At 39.5% G+C, this 17,117-nt stretch overlaps 1 protein-coding gene across 1 annotated transcript in view; it reads left to right on the top strand.

The window, feature by feature from the left end:
• Positions 1-12,311: 12,311 nt before the first annotated feature.
• Positions 12,312-17,117, top strand: part of Hmt4-20 (Histone methyltransferase 4-20) — a 30,999-nt gene continuing 26,193 nt past the window's right edge. Inside the window, exon 1 of the mRNA XM_080287008.1 lies at positions 12,312-12,389. The gene's annotated coding sequence lies outside the window, so the exon portion shown is untranslated. The remainder of the gene's footprint in view (positions 12,390-17,117) is intronic.

Raw genomic sequence — 17,117 nt, 5'->3', positions numbered from 1 at the left:
TGAGATGGAGGGATGGGGTGGAGAGGTATATGAGAGAGGGGTGTGTGAGTTGGGAGCAGGGCAGTGAAATGGCGGGGGACAGGGCGACTTGGAGGCGATTTGTTTGTGGCCACCCCAAACGGGATTGAGGCGTCTGGCAATAGATAGCATAGATAGGATATTAACCACCCATATCCAAAAATAAATCGCTAAGATAAAAGTGTTAGGAAATCCACTTGCAGACTACTCAACACCATTTCCTAAGCGATTTGATTTAGCATATTGCACCTTAACATTCTCTTCCATGTTACTTACTGTTTTAAAAGTAACATAATACGATAATGGAGTGAAATGTGTGGAATAATTCGCAATGGAAGGGGTGTTAGGAAAAAATAAAAGGTGACTGGCCGAGGAATACGTGATGGAGCATTGTTACTGGAGCTAATGGGTTGAACCTCTCTCTCTCTCTCTCTCTCTCTGTCACACACACAGGTATACCCATTTCTCTCTCTCTCTCTCTCTCTCTCTCTCTCTCTCTCTCTCTCTGTCACACACACAGTTATACCCACCTCTCTCTCTCTCTCTCTCTCTCTCTCTCTCTCCCCCTGTCATAAAGACTTTGTAGTTAATTGTAGAGAAGTATATGTTAGACTTGTGGTCGAGCGGCTTTTATATCTTGTAGTAGTTTCCCCACCAGATGTCATGTAGTGACGGGAGAGGTAAAGAATAGTATGGGACTATCTTTATTTGTCTTGGAAATATTAAACAGGTATAATAGTATAAGTCCTGGGTAGCTACCTCCCTGTCTCGCTATCTCTCTCTCTCTCTCTGTTCTCAAGCTAATCTCCGTCTCGACCTCTCTATAGGGTCGCTTGTCTCCTTCTAAACTCTCTTTCCTAAAATCTCGTGTAGTAGGGTGTGTGTGTCACGTATCTTCCTCGTGGCAACAGAACTTTCTCACGAGAGGACTGCTGACAGCTAACTGAATCATCTTACTGGCCGCTGTCGTCAGCTTTCCCCCGTGTAAGCGTTTAGCGCTGCTCGCTTCTCGCAAACACAACACCTTCTCATCGTTTGACTTCCTGCTTCTATCTGTCTCTCTATCTATCTATTTATCTATCTATTTATTATGTAGTCCTATATTTGCTCGGCCGCGCGAAAATGACGTACCATCGACATTTAATAGTTATAATATATTAATACATACTACATACACATTATAATGAACTTATAAGCTAATTAAGTGAAATACATAATATTGTAAAGTAACATAATTGTATGAATATTGTATACATATATTATTCATAGTAAATAGTGATTATTCAGTAATATTACATTTTAAATAAGTTGAATACATATTGGAATAAATGCATTAAAGTAAATTATTTAACTGTAATACAGTATGTACTTGGGTTATTATAGTGAAATGCATACATGCAAGAATAAAAATAGTTTAAAATTAAGATTATTGTAAGAGTTACTAATATTTCATTTAAAGATAATGGTACTGGTCTGCCATATATGGGTCATTCTTCTTTGTGTTATTATTATTATTATTATTATTATTATTTTTTTTTTTTTTATATATATATAATTAATACTATATACAAAATATATACACTTCATTCAGGGTGGTTAACTGTGATGTTAACTCTCCCCCCACTAAACAATGACTCCAAATTAGCAATTCTTGCATGCATTCTGTGCATGGCCAACAGCAATACTGCAACAACAATGCAGATAATTATGAAGACAGAAGGTGCTTGGCTATACACATAATATGGGTTGAACATACTCAAACTCAAATCTTCCCAGGGCTTCATTGTTTCATTGATCAGCTGCATAGTTTCAAACTTAGGTGAAGTCAGCTTAATACTTGTGCTCATGTTTAAGTCCATATCAGGCAGTGGGTGGAAATGTTTGTGTGTATGATTGAGAATGGCGTAGTGATTGATGGTGGAAAAAGTAGACATGGATGGTGTAAATACCGCACAGTAGTCTGGTGCTATGTATAATCCTGAGGCTGATGTATGAGATGGTGGTATATCTGGACAGACTATGTAAACTGATGTGTTATGAGGGGAAATAAAAAAACTGCGAGTGTCCAATGCGTTGATGGTGTACAAGTTTATCTGGAGCGAAAGTGAAGTTGCAATGATGATGAATATTGTTATTGCTGATGATAGCCATTTCACAAGGGACCGTATCAGTAGGCTGAAACGTGAAAATGTACGCAGGACAAAGATGAACAGCATGTAAGGATGTGCGGCACTTTCGCTCAATCGTTGACTCACTTGCGAAAGTGACAGTGTCTCGTCTCTTGGAGACCATGATGAGTTCGGTGTCTGTGTTGATGTTGATGATGACTAAAGTGTTGTTGTTTCTATAGGGGAAGGGGTGGATTTGGTATACTGTGAACAGGTCTTCCGTGATGAATGGTACATGAACTATCACTGATGTTGGTGTTAGTGTTGCTTCCAAGTACGGGTAATATTGCATAAATTCCCTACTGCGGAACAATGGCTTCAATTTATGTGTATGTATGCCTTGACTAACTATCTGACGTAGCTCATGAACTGGGAGTAAGTCATTTGTGATCTTGCCATCACCAGCATTCGAAATTCCTTGCATAAGTGCCCTGAAATGATCTCTAGTGTTCTCTAATTGTAGTAGAATCGTGTCAATATGTTCTGTGATGATGGAGAAGTGCTGGAAAAGGGTAACGTTACCCTCCAAGCTATTTATTTTATCTATACTCTCGAGAGCTACGTTTTCTGCTTGTTTCAGATTTTTCACAATTGTTTTCATTGCTGAGTTCTGTCCTGTGATGAATTTATCTTGGTATGTTAGTACCTGAGCTATCTTATTAAATTTTTTGTTTATTTCTTTAAGGTCATCCTCTGTAGCCAATCCAAAGATGTTCCCAAGAATTGCGCCGCCCAGATCGAACAAACCGCGCTTTTGGCGAGTACGTGTGATGTTGTTCCTGTCGCTCAGCACCTCTGTTCCAGAAGATGGGAGATCTTGGATCATGACGAGCATAGTTGACTTCGCCTGTTCTAGTTTCCATTTCGCTAACTTCACCATTTCATCCACTTCCTTGGTGATATGTGATTGTGAAACATAATTCCCTATCTTGAAGTCCAGAGTTCGCATCGGCGTCGCAAGTCTTTCTATATAAGTAGGTAAGTCATACAAGTAATCTAGACTTATTTCAGTACTCATGACATCCTTGACGATTGTAGTCGTGGCCGTTGGAGCTATGAGGCATCCTTGTCGTACTATATGCTTGGGGTCTAGGTGCGCATATACTCTTACTATGTATAGGAGAATCCATAGCATAAGTCCCTTCATCGTAACCTACCGAAAAAAAATCTATTAATTTCCTATAAAGCTGTGGTTGATGATAGTGATGATGTGCGTTACGGTTGGCTGTTATTTCATTTATAGAAGGAGTTTAAATCGATATTCAATTCTCGTAAATGATGTACTGTAGATTTCATTGGAATAGTTGCACCTATGTTCGATTGTTTGGTATATGACCTTAATTTCTTTTTGTAATCATTGTTGTGTTCTTGCTTGGTTTCTTGAGGTACGTTCACCTGTTCGGTTGTATCCGAGGCTGAATAATTATGTGATAATTCCCTTGAAACTCGTTTTAAATGGTCAATATGAACTTGTTTTTCCTCGCCACTTGAAAGTGACTTAATTAAAACTTTGTTTGCCTTTATGTTAATTACTCTGTATGGGCCCTCAAATTTAGGGGATAATTTATTGTCTCTCGTATGAATGACTCCGTAAACAATGTCTCCTAAGCTGATAGGTGAATCTTTTGCCTTTTTGTTAAATGCCTCCGTCATTTCTTCCTTGGACATCGTCAATTGTTTTTGCACTCTTTTGTGAATGTCCTGGAATTCACGTAAACGGAGTTTAGAGTAATCATCGTAATTGTATATAGGCATGCTGTCACCTTCTAGGAGCTCATATGGTAATTTTTTATCTGTGCCATATATAATGAAATGTGGTGTGTCACCAATGGATTTATTTATAGACCCATTAATGGAGGCCTCTACTCTGGGAATCCAATCATCCCAGCTTGCATAATTTTCACTGAGAATGTGTCGTAGCACATCTAATACCTTTTTATTTTGTCTCTCTACCAACCCATTCGATGCTGGGTGATAGGCCAAAACGTTAACCTTTTTAATGTTGTATTGTTTACATATTTCTTGTAAGATCTCAGAATTAAATTCTCCTCCATTATCACTTATTAGTACCTTAGGGGTAGTAAAGCGACATATTACATTATCTGTTATTGCCTTTGCTACTGTCTCTGCTGTCTTATCTTTAATTGGAGCTAAAATGACATAACGGGAAAAATGATCCGTTGCTACGAATAAGTATAGGTTATTATTGTATGATAATGGCATCTTGAGTAAATCAACAGCGACAACGTCCCATGGCTGATGTGGTACTGGGTAATTACCCATCGGTGCAGGTGTGATTGGGTATCCTTTGTGTTTCGCACATGATTCGCATCTGTCTATATGATTGTGTATATCTCTTCGTAATGAAGGCCAGTAATATAATAGCTGGGCTTGGTTGAATGTCTTATCCTTTCCAGGGTGTCCTGCATGTGGGCTGTCGTGTATCATTCGTAATACTTGGGGTATCATGTCATTAGGTACTACCAACTGGTTAGTATTTCTTTGGCGTTTTGGTTGTTTAGAGTTAATTTTGTATAATGTATTATTGACCATTGTGAATTGTTCAAGTGGGACATGCAGTTTGGGTAATTGTATGTCATCTCCACTTTCTAACTTGTATATTACTTTTGACCATACTGGGTCAAGTCTTTGTGCCTTTGCGATATCCTCGTGGTTTGGGATATTTCCTTTGAGATCTAACGCCGCGACTTGAATTGTGTTCGGGTTCCTAGATAATGCGTCAGCTACTATATTCATTTTACCTTGTATATAATGTATTTGTACATTGTAGTTTTCAACTGTACATTTCCATCTTGCTCTCCTCCCAGAAAGGAGTTTTTCTTTAAACATACCCACCAGTGGTTTATGGTCGGTGAATAAGTGGATTTCGTAACCATATACCAAATCTCGAAACTTTTGTAATGCAAAAATCACTGCAAGTGCCTCTAAGTCTGTAGTGCTATAATTTTCTCCGCACCTCTTGTTTGTCTGCTGGCAAATGCAATTGGTTGATTCTTTCCTCTTTTATCTTCCTGCATCAGTACAGCCCCTAATCCTTTAACTGATGCGTCTGTACAAATAAGAAATGATTTCGTGTAATCTGGATATGCTAAACAAGGTGCATTCGTTAGTTTAATTTTTAGATTGTTAAATGCCCTTTTTTGTTCTTCTTCCCATTGGAATACAGCATCTTTTTTGAGTAGTTGGAATAGAGGGAAGGCTATATGAGAGAACTGTGGTACGAATGACCTATAGTACCCAGCCAGACCTAAAAATTGTCTAACTTCGTCAGTCGTAGTGGGTTCAGGAAAATCTCTCACTGCCTGTATTTTGTCATCAGTGGTGTGAATACCATCAGAGCTTAATTTGTGGCCTAAGAAATTTATTTCCTTAAAGCAAAATTTGCATTTAGAAAGTTTAATTTTTAATCCAGCATCACTAAGCTTTTGTAAGAGTAAGTCTAATTTCCTGAGATGATCCTTAATATTCTTCGTTGCGATAATAATATCGTCAAGATAAACAAATATTCCTTGTCCTAAAATTCCGGACAATACGTAATTCATAAGACGCTGGAACGTACCGGGGCTGTCCTCAGTCCCATTGGCATTCTTGTATATTGATAATGGCCTCTGTTTGTTGAAAAGGCAGTGTATTTACGTGACTCCTGAGATACCGGAATCTGATAGTATCCGTTTAGGAGATCGATGGTCGAGAATATATTATTCTCAGGACCAATATTCTGTAGCACATCACTTAGCAATGGCATGGGAAATCTGTCTGGGATGGTGTGATTATTTAGTTTACGGTAATCTACTACCGCACGCATTTCTCCATTTCTCTTGGGCACAAAGAAAAGGGGAGCGTTCCACGGAGAAACTGAAGGCTCAATAATTCCAAGCTTTAACATTTCATCGACATACTGATTAGCAAGTGTACGTTGGGAGTGTGGTATGCGATAAGCTGGTACGAAAATTGGTGGTGTTTCTGGGTGCACATTAATCATGTGATTAATCAAGTTAGTACACCCTAATCGTTCTCCGGGCAAGGCTACGGTGTCCCTGTGTGTTTCCAGCAGGGTTAACAAATCATTTTCTTCGTCAAATTCACCTGAGTGAATTAAATTCTCTTTGATTCTTTCTCTATCCGTAGATTTTATCTCACTTGTTACTCCACCAATATTTATTTCCTTCACAGGGGCGAAACATTTTTCAATATTAACTATGCAAGTTCCCTTCTTCAACTGAACTTCCCCATTCATGTGATTAATAATGAATATCTGAGTTAGCCCTTCGTCGTTCGTATGACATAATGCGTTTTCTACTGACAATCCTTTTACTTTACATAATTCTTCCAAGACAAGAACAGTACTATTCCGTAATTTGCTCTTTATGGTAACCTTCATGTATGAATTAGGTGGTATAACCAAATCATTAGTGAGATGGGCTGGAAAAATTGATAAATCAGTACTGTTAGCTGGGTCACTAATTCTGGAGGATGGGGTTGCTGGTGTAAGTGGATCTATACACTCATCTGTTTGTGTATGTTTGTTTAAGCCTTTAATATTACCAATTCTTTTTGGCTCTCTTCTACCAATCGGTGAGGGCTCTGAAGTTATTTCCTCTATAAATTCATTATCAAAGTCTATTCCATTCATTTGTGGGAGTATAGTTATGTTCTCAGTTCTCATGGATCTTAAGCCCAGTAACATATGAGCTTTAATTGCTAAGTTTTCAACGATATAGAACAATGCAGAGAATGGTCTTGTAGTTTCTGTGAAACTGAGATTTAATCTTATCATACCTTTTACTGTAATCTCTTGACCATCTACTGTGTTTAATTCTAAATCAGCTTCATCCAGAAAAGTTACTTTCTTTTTATTTTTAAGAATTCTATTTAGTTCTTCATGTGTTATTAAGTTCACTGGAGAGCCTGTATCTAAAAATAAGGAAACGTTTTGATCCTCACATACAGCTGGTATCAAGATACACTCATTTCCCAACATGCCTCCTATGTGAAGTTTAACCTTGTTCTTTTTTATGTTTGTTCGTTTTTTGTCATGACTTGGTCTTCCCCCGATTTGAACATAGACACAATTTTTTCTACTGTTTTGCAATCACTAGTCCAGTGCCCTTGGTATCTATGATGCCTACAGTAAGGACCAAACCCTTGTGTCTTTTGATTATCCTCTTTTGCCTTGATAAAGCATTCATACCTTGTGTGTCCTGGTTTTGCACAGTAATGACACAGAATGGACCTATCCCTTGACTGTGACCTACGAGGTGATTTCCCATAAAAAGTGTTGTTTATAGCGCGAGACCTACTCGGGCTGCGCGAAAACTTATGAAACTGCCTGTAGGAAGGCGTGTGGGAACGAGGTCTAGGCGTCTTTGCTTGTTTGGGCTGCCTCATTTCAGGTCGCGATCGATTTTGTTCTCTGTTTGGGGTCGGTGTTGATGTTTTCACAGCTGATACTGTCTCAGGTACCCTGATTCTACCAGAATGTGCATGTGTGTCGACCACACCTGCTTTACTGCACTGCATCTCTACCTCGTTCATTAAGTCTAGTAAGCACATTCCAGGGATGTACGCGATTGTTTTGGCGATCTTAAGGGTTCTATCAGGTAATTTACACAAGGCAGCTACATAACCAATGATGTCCACGACGAGGTCTGGGGACATCTTTCCATCATCTGTTATCCACTTAGAATTCTCCAGAGTAGCTAATAGGGTTCTCTTGATTGTGGAGACATCAGCAGTTATTTCACTGAGCACATGGTTTGTAGTGTGCTCCCTTACAAGATCTACAATTTTATGTAATTCTGGAATTATACCTGGCAAGAAGTTCATACCTCCAGAAAATTTCTTCAGAAATTCAGTTTTAAATTCATCATATGTCCTAGCACGATGTAGCTTATCGGAGCGCAATAAATTGCTTGCTGGACATCTTTCCTGGCTTATGCAAGATGAAAAAATAGCAATTTTCTCTTGTTCATCTAGTATATGGCGCTTGATGAACATTTGTTCGCACTGACTGATTAATGAAATGACATCAATGCGATCCTTGTCTGTGCCAGAGAATTTTGGGGCAGTCTTATCCTCGTGATACACAAAAACGTGAGGTGTGGTTTTTAGATCAGCAGTATTTGTTTCTTGATTCATCTTTAATGATTGCCCTGTTAATTCAACTTGTACGAGTTTATCGTTATGTGAGGGAATGGTAGAATATGTATGACCGGACCGGTGAACCCTGTTAAGTATATTGGCATACGTATTTAAGGCAGCTGCGAAGTCGATACTCTCAACATCTGAAGGGGTTTCCCACTCATCATCCGAAACTCCCGTATTTGTTTCCTTATCTATAACGTGTGGTGTGGGTTGTACAATGGGTGGGCTGTCTCTTAATTGTGAGTCTGATGTTGTGGCAATTTGTGTGTCATCTGGTATTAACGTGGGTGGTTGCGAAAATATTCCTGTCATTAAGATATGATGTTATGAAATATGCCTCTTGTTTATTTATGTCCTAGCAAACTAGATGATTAAATAAGTTGAATATAGCTAATTTTAGCACTGAGAAGAAATGAGCAAGTATAATTTTACCCACTTGATACAGATCGTAGAGGTGTGTCGATACCAAAGTCGATCTCGGAAGAAAATACAGGTTTGATTGAAGATCTCTTGATAATTCTAGTGGTGTGTTGATGGACGATATTACTCAGGAAACTCCATGGCCTGGTATTTGTAGTGGTTAACGGCTGTCCCAGGCAAACCTCAACATAGAACGTCGAATTTCCAACTTAACTGTGAAAATAAGTGAATATGAGTAGGAGCTATGTGAATAATGAGTAATGAGTAGTGGGTGAGAAGTGCCTGGTGTCCGTCACACGTTGCTTGGCATGGCAGACTCGCGTTGTGATGTCATCTCAGCACATGGTGACGTCGGCTTCCCACACTGGTAGCTGTGGTGAGTGAATGAGTAGCGATGAGTAACTTGAGTGAAGACGAGTGAGTAAGATGAGTTGTAAATCGTGTCTCACTCTTCGTTTGTTTGTTCCCTTTATTCTATGTGGAAGTTTTCTCTGTCCTTTTCTCTAGTGATTTATTCGTAGAGTTGTTAATTGTAGTTGATTGTAGATGGCTGTAGTTGATTGTAGATGGCTGTAGACTTTGTAGAACTGAAGCTAACCTTGTAGTCTCGGTTGCTTTTGTAGAAATTTGCTTTTAATTCGGAGACGATGTCCGCAGATTTGCTGGTTTGTCGTTAAGCTACTTGCAAGGCGTCGAGTGATCTCTTGACCTCTGCATCAGCGTAATGATCTGGGAGACGGAGGGGGCAGGAGCTGATATTGTTGGTTGTTGTCAATCTTGATATTTTGTAGGAATTTAATAGATTTTTTGCTTTTAATTCGGAGACGATGTCCGCAGATTTGCTGGTTTGTCGTTAAGCTACTTGCAAGGCGTCGAGTGATCTCTTGACCTCTGCATCAGCGTAATGATCTGGGAGACGGAGGGGGCAGGAGCTGATATTGTTGGTTGTCACACACACAGTTATACCCACCTCTCTCTCTCTCTCTCTCTCTCTCTCTCTCTCTCCCCCCACTTTCACCACCCACTCTCCTCATCAGTTTCACCTTTCCTGTTTTTTTTTTTTCCTTATTCTTTTTCCTCAAACTATTTTATTTTGCATTGGATAGACTTTTTCGAACTGGTGGGGGGGGGGGAGTTGGATATAGCCTTCATTGATCCAAACTTTTCCTTTAAGTCAAAAAATAAATGTTGAAGGCAGCATGAATAACCAAAATAAATTAATAAGATAATAATAATAGTAATTATGATGATGATGATAATAATAATAATAATAATAATAATAATAATAATAGTAATAATAAGAATAACAACAACAACAATAACAATGATAATGATGATAATCGTAGCAATAATGATAATAATAATAATAATAACAACCATCATCATCAGTCCCATTTACCCCATATAAACATGCTAGGGGCTAGAATAGGCTATTTAGTCTCATCATCTAAGGCAAGGGCGACCAGCCTTATTCGTCCCTGAGTGGCATTACGCAAGCATCAAACCTCAGCCACCCCTCAGATGACACCTCTACAGGCTTCAACGAACTGGAGCGCCTTAACCCAGTAAACCACGAAGTGTAATTTGGTTATATGGTTACCACACATTGTGATAATGATTTCCTGGGATACAGGGAACAAGTTGGCTTGTCACTCTACACGACGTGAGAGAGAGAGAGAGAGAGAGAGAGAGAGCACTGCATCAAGTGAGTGGATGATGGGCATTTCCACCTGCCGCGAAATATATAAATAAATAATGAATACTGATACCTCATGGGGTTGAACGGATGAAATGGCATCAAACAACCTAGCCTCGAATCCCTACTCTCCTGATGAGGCAAGAAAGGATTGGATTAGTATGGTGGTGGAGAGACGCCTTCACGTGGTGGCGCCGATATAACCAGGCGGCTTCACTGCCCAGCTACAGTCATCCCGAAATACCTTCCTTGTCACCCAAAAGGACGATGGTGGACTGCAGAAGGACAACTTAAGACTGCAGTCCATTGGGTTTACCTTTCAGCTGAACCTGGGACAATAACAACAACTACCACTACTACTTTTCATATCTGGCAACAAATTCGCAGTTCCAGTTCTTGTAACACCCCGTGAGACATTACAATAACTTCACTACAGCAGCTCGCTGAGATAAGTCAGTGATCGACTTAACAAATACATAGATTAGCACTAAAATATGATGTTAGTCACGAATCAGTGCTACGGAAAGGATGAACAGCTGCAGCAATGCCTTTTTATTTGGCACTGAGCTAATGAAATGCTGTACTCGTAAAATGTAAAATGGAGATAACCAAGTTAAGGTAAAAGAATTCTACCAGAGGTGTTTTCCAACTAGAATAAAATTGTTGGATGCCGAGAAAAGGGAAAAAGTACTTCAGAGGTAATTATTTGCCCTGAAATATATTCCCCTTCCTTATTATCATTAGCCTGCTGCTACGGTGAGTACAACCAACTACAATACCACAGTCTACAGGAAGCTAATTTTCTGCAGGTTACTCATTCCTGGTTTTAGTTATTTTATATTTAGCATATTATTTGTATATGTTTACGCACACACTCCAACTTTATGGGATATAATGTCGATAATGGCTATGTAAAAGTTAGTATAATATTAGAAAAAGGTGGAATTCGTGTTTGTCTCCTTTTATAATAGTTATGCCTGATTCCATGCAGGTTATTTTTGACGTTCCTGTCTTCTATAGCCGCTGTTTACACTTCATTTCACTCGTAAGCAGGAATTGATATTTACATCTCCTTAGACTCGTATTGAAAATATAGGGTGAACTGTTGTTTCATCAAACTCAAGTCGAAATTGTTTTATTCGTATCAAGGGATCCAATATTTTTCCGCTGCATCAAGTAGTGCGGTCATCTACCCTATGGCACTGCGTAGCTTTAAGTACAAATATGCTCATTGGCTTCCATTTTATGCACGTCTCCTGTCAATGCATTTATTCACACTAACTTTTAATAGAATTCTATTAACAAACAACTCCGTAATAACACTAGGGGAAGGGGGGTTTAAACATTGGTGTGGTTGCGGAGGAATACAGTGCGGCCCCTCACATGCAGGATCGCCAACCTACCTCATCCTTCAATTCATGAAGTAGAAAATGGTCCAGGGCAAATGCCATCATAAAGCTGTATAAATTTTATAGATATAAATATTCTATGTATACTTTAAATCACTAGACAAATAATTCTGTTAATTGGATATCTGCTTACACCTGTAGCCAGGTGACACCGTAAACAGGTGAATTCTAACTTCAAAGCCATTTAGGTAAAGGTACTTGGGCCAGCGAACGGTTATGTTAGATAATATTTTAGAAATCGAAAACATTCTGTGCATGTTACATTGCATAAGGTATTATTTGTACCATCTTTTCTTACAGACATCCATCCTAAAATTCTTTGGTAGTTGGTATGCCTGATAAACCCTGTAGTCAGCCATGATGCTTCTTCAGAATCACTTTCCTGAGTGAATGAAACATAAATTCTAGAAAATTGTGGAACTTACAGCCAATATGGAAGTGTAACAGTGAATGCGTGAGAAAATTTGTTGTTAGAAAGGGTCATATATACACGAAGAGGACCCAGAAGGAGTGGTAAGCGTAGAAAACTTGCCTCTTGTGTTTGGAAAGTTTCATACTAAACGAAATTGGCAGTGGAAGAGAAGGAGTTTGTTGCACTCTGGAACGGCCTTGGCCTTTAGTTGTTTTTGGCAGGACCGGTACTGATCCGACCATCCTCCCAGGCCTATAAAACACGCCGCTAAAAAACCTTTGAAAAACCATATCCTTTGTTGAACACGCCATGGAAGGCTGGGCTCAATTTTAGTTTGCGTAGAAATCAGCTGATATTAGAAAACGGCGCTGGAAGTTTGTACATTAGCCCGATAACAATGGGAGGAGGGCCAGGATCGAAGGAAATGGCTATATATGTCAAGTGTTGGCAGAGGTGTTGTCACGGGTTAAATGGCACCGTGTCATGTCGATCAAGGATTACGATCGCAGAGCCGTAGACTGGTTGGCATTGGACGCGACGTAGCACTCCCTCTTCTGCTATTTATTTTCCTTGTTACACCGCCTATTTACTTGTGTATCTTGCTAGTATCGACTGTGCATAAGTACCGGTAATATTAAAGGGAATGTTAACCAGCCATATGTATAAAATCTATAAGAACAAAACCCAACCAGGAAATGCAGATGGAGAATGAGACTGACTAGGAGAATAGGCCTGTGTGAGTTGTGGGTGGGAGAGGAGATAGGCCTATGAATGAGGGAAGGGGAGACAATGAAATGAAATAGAGGTATTTGAGAGAGAGGGATGTGAGTTGGGGAGGGGGCAGCCTGTTTGCAGAGGACATGGTGACAGGTGACATTTGTGCCCCACCCCCTCCCTTAGGGGATTAAGGTGTCTGTGGAGATGGATATTCACACCCATAGCAGTACCTCAGTGTTGAAGGGAGTGGTAATGATCTGAAACTACCTCTGAGTTAGGTTAGGTTTAGTTTGTTGTTACCTTTTGTTTTTGTTTCCATTTGTTAGGCTTTTTTTGTTTTTTCTTGGAACAATCTTGTGTGCCCTTAGCCTTTGGTTCCTTTGTTCCTTGCATGAAAAAGACAAAAGAAAAAAAGTTGGGGGTGGATGAAATTTGATGTGCCTTCATTATGAGAAAAGAGTGAGGGTAAAATTCTCACTTCCGCCCATAGGCTACTCAGTCGGGTCATTTTAGGGTGTTCAGTAAGTAGATTTCACCTGTACAAACACCTGTTCAGTGACACTCCATCAGAAATCAGCTATAACGGGCACAGCACGCATAAATAACACACGGCTCCTCCTGTGCATTTAGTTCCACTCATTAGTTTTCATGTGCATGCTGTCCTAACGTGAGAGAGGGGCTTCACACCAGACTAACCCCCCCCCCTGCAGTATAATCACCCCACACTGCATCCTAAATAGTCTCATAAAAGAAAAAAAAAAATCATTCCTTTGTTTATAAACAATATACAGTATAGTGTGCAGTGGTGAGGGCAGAACCAAATGCACAGGAGGAACCATGTTTTATTTACTAGTGCTGTAACTCTGTTGTTATTTTTTATCAAAGTGCCATAGAAGAAGTGTTAGTACAGGTAAGAGCTAACTATGGAATACCTCAAAACAACCAAATCTAGTACGCTGTGTGAGCTGAAATGGAAATAATACCGGAATGATTCTCCTTGGTTACTAGGCACATCAGCCCTCCAGTCTGGCTACACTTAGCCCACAATTGAGTCAAACAGTGTTAGGGGTCTTTGTCAGGTTAGAATAAATGCATAGCCAAACAGAATGCATTTCAAGTTGGGTTACATTCTTTACCAGTACTGCTCTCCTCTAGACAGTATTGGTTAATAACCTAACCAAGAGTAGGAATGCTGTTCTGGATAATTACCAGGACTGGTACCAGGTATGCTTATTATTTTATCCATCAGTCCCATAAGGGACAGACACTAAAGTCACCTCCCTGTCACAGTGGGTAATCTTTAAGGAGAAACAATCACCATCCAAAATTTTTTTCAAAATTTGTACCTACCTTTGAACTGATTCAGTGACTGTAAAGGTGTACAGAAGTGCATTTTCAAGTGTGAAGAGAAACTGCCAGTAGCATAAACAAGGAAAATATGATAATGTAAGGGATAGGATAAGTTTGGTTACTGTAGGTTAGGTTAGCATAAAGTAGGTTAGCTTAGAATAAATGAGATTGGGTTATGAAAATTTAGGTTAGGTTTGGATACATAGGCACTGATGGCGTGTTTGTCTGTCTTCGTGTATCACAAGATGGTGGCCATTTGTAAACAAATACGGCTTCTTAAAATGCTTTGTGCCCCTTGGCCTTTGACACTGTTACTGTGAGCAGGGCAATAGGCATGATGCAGTTGGGGAAGGCGACAGGTGTGTCTGGGTTGACTGCTAAAATGCTAAAGACCCTAGGAGATATACGTGTGAGTTTAGTTAGTGATATGATAATTACGATTACAGTGTATATGAGTGTGTTGGCTAAAGAATGTGATTGTAAATGTGTACAAGGGGAAGAGTGATGCCCTGGAAAGAGGAAATTATAGAGGCATAAAACTTCTGGACCTGATAATGATGATATTGGAGAGAGCTCTAGAAGGTATGATTAGAGAAAAAGTGAATATTGATGAGATGCAGGTTGGGTTTATGCCAGGCAAAGGTACCACTGATGCCATATTCATTGTCCAACAGCTTCAGGAAAAATATATAGTAAAGAAACAGGATCTGTACTTTGTTTATTTAGAGAAGGCCCTTGATGTCCCTGGGGAGGTGGGGATGTGGGCAGAGAGAAAGCTTGGGATCAAAGAGTGGCTGGTTAGAGTGGTTATGGTTATGTATGTGGGAGGTCGCACCTGGGTGAGAGTGAATGGAGATTTGAGTGATGAGTTTTCCGTGAATGTTGACATGCGTGAGGGGTCAGTCTTGAGCCCCTTATTGTTTATCATGATGCTTGAAGCCCTCTCAGGTGACTTCAGAAATGGCCTCCCATGGGAGATGTATGCTAATGGTTTGTTGTTGATTGCAGGAAATGAAATGGAGGCGGAGGAAATATTTAGGAAATGGAGAGATGGTACGGTATAGGGCTTAAGAGTAAATGCAGATAAAACAAAAGTGTTGGTATCTAGGGTTGGTGGTGGTACTGTCAAAGATGAGGGAGAGTGGCCATATGTAGTTTGCCACAAGGGCATAGGAAGTACAGTCATTCCATCTTGTGTGATATTTGTGATAAGTGAGAGCATAAGAGATGTACGGTAGTGTTATTAGAGATAGACTGCAAGGTAATGCTAACTTCATGTGTTCAGTGTGTCAGAGAGAGCACACAGAGATTGTTTGATGTAAAAGGATTGATCTTGCTGGTAAGTCTCTTTAATGTGTGAATGACTTTTATTAGCTACTTGGGAGACGTGTGCTGGAAGTGGGGCTGGGGAACTTAGTTATAATGGTGTACTGTACAGTATTTTCATGATTTAGCTATTGCCTTGAGGTAAATTGTTTTTGTCTTAGGAAAGACCTCTTGCACACAGTACAGGTAATTGACCCTTTGAGCCCTGGGATTTTTTCTTTCGCTTTTTCAAATGGTTTTACTCAGTTTAGAATAATCTTTTCAAATTGGAACAATCATTTGTTTGTTTATAGCCTAAAGGCTCAATCATGCTTGCATGTTAGGGGGCAGGGTGGCTCAGTGGTAGAGCTCCTGATCTTGCTGGTACTGGTAGCTGCCCTGCTGGGAGAGATGGCGCTCTCCAATCACCTAACGAACTTATTGTCAGGGTGTAGCTCAGGGAATTCATGTTCCTATATTTAAAAAAAAAAAAAAAAAAATGCTTTCATGCATTGGCCTGGCTGTCCATGCTGCTCAGTCACTAGCAGCCTCTACCCAGTCCCTTATTCCTTGCATCACACTCTTTATACCCATAAAAAACCCTGTCAGTATGAGAGATCTTTCCTGAATATTAAACCAGTAAAATTATTGTGTCAACTCCTAACAGAATTACGAGTTTTTGATACATTTTTTCGGTATTTTAGACAATTCTTTGACATTTTTATCACAAATTATTTTTATTTTACTCTTGAAGATAACCTAATCTAACTAACAGGAGTAAAAAATAATCTGCGACGAAAATGTCGTAGAAGAAAAGTGTCTCAGAATTTTCTAAAATACCGAAAAAATGGATCAAAAACTCATAATTCTGTTAGCAGTTGGAACGATAATAGAACCATTAAATCACCAGTAGGTAGCACCATCAATAACTAATGTACTGTATTGAAAATAATTTTACCGATTTAATATTCAGGAAAGATCTCTCTTTTTGAAAAGTCTCTCCTTAGCTGAATAAAGTATGAGGGGGCAGGCAAGATGGTAAGGGAAAAAAAACATCATCAGATTGAAGGGGTTAGGTTTATAATTCTGGACCCTACAGCAGATATTTTGTAGCTGCAGTTGTTGCCCTGTGTTCATCTAAAAAGTGAACGCAGTGGGCAACAGCTTGAACTGACCATTCAGTAATCTGCCAACTTCCTTTTGGTAGATAAAGGAGGGAATTTAGGGTTGTTTGTTTAACCGCTGACTGGCTTTGTCAATGCCATTACATTTAGGTGTCCCTGTGGCACTCAAGTATTGTACCGGTATTACCTTAATGCCTTCAGTCCAGTGGTATCATTTTTGGTTTTATCTTGCTTTTTCCTGATGATTTTATTCAGCCTTCAGATGGCTTACTGAAGGTGTTAAGAAAGAATATAACCCCTGTACTACCAGACATCTCTCTTAAGCTGAATGGT

This window comes from Coenobita brevimanus, chromosome 115 (assembly GCF_032717465.1).
Source record: "Coenobita brevimanus isolate Jiangsu-jjx chromosome 115, ASM3271746v2, whole genome shotgun sequence".
Lineage (NCBI taxonomy): Eukaryota > Metazoa > Arthropoda > Malacostraca > Decapoda > Coenobitidae > Coenobita > Coenobita brevimanus.
The sequence above is the reverse complement of the archived record's forward strand: the minus strand, read 5'-3'. Positions and strand labels throughout refer to the sequence as shown.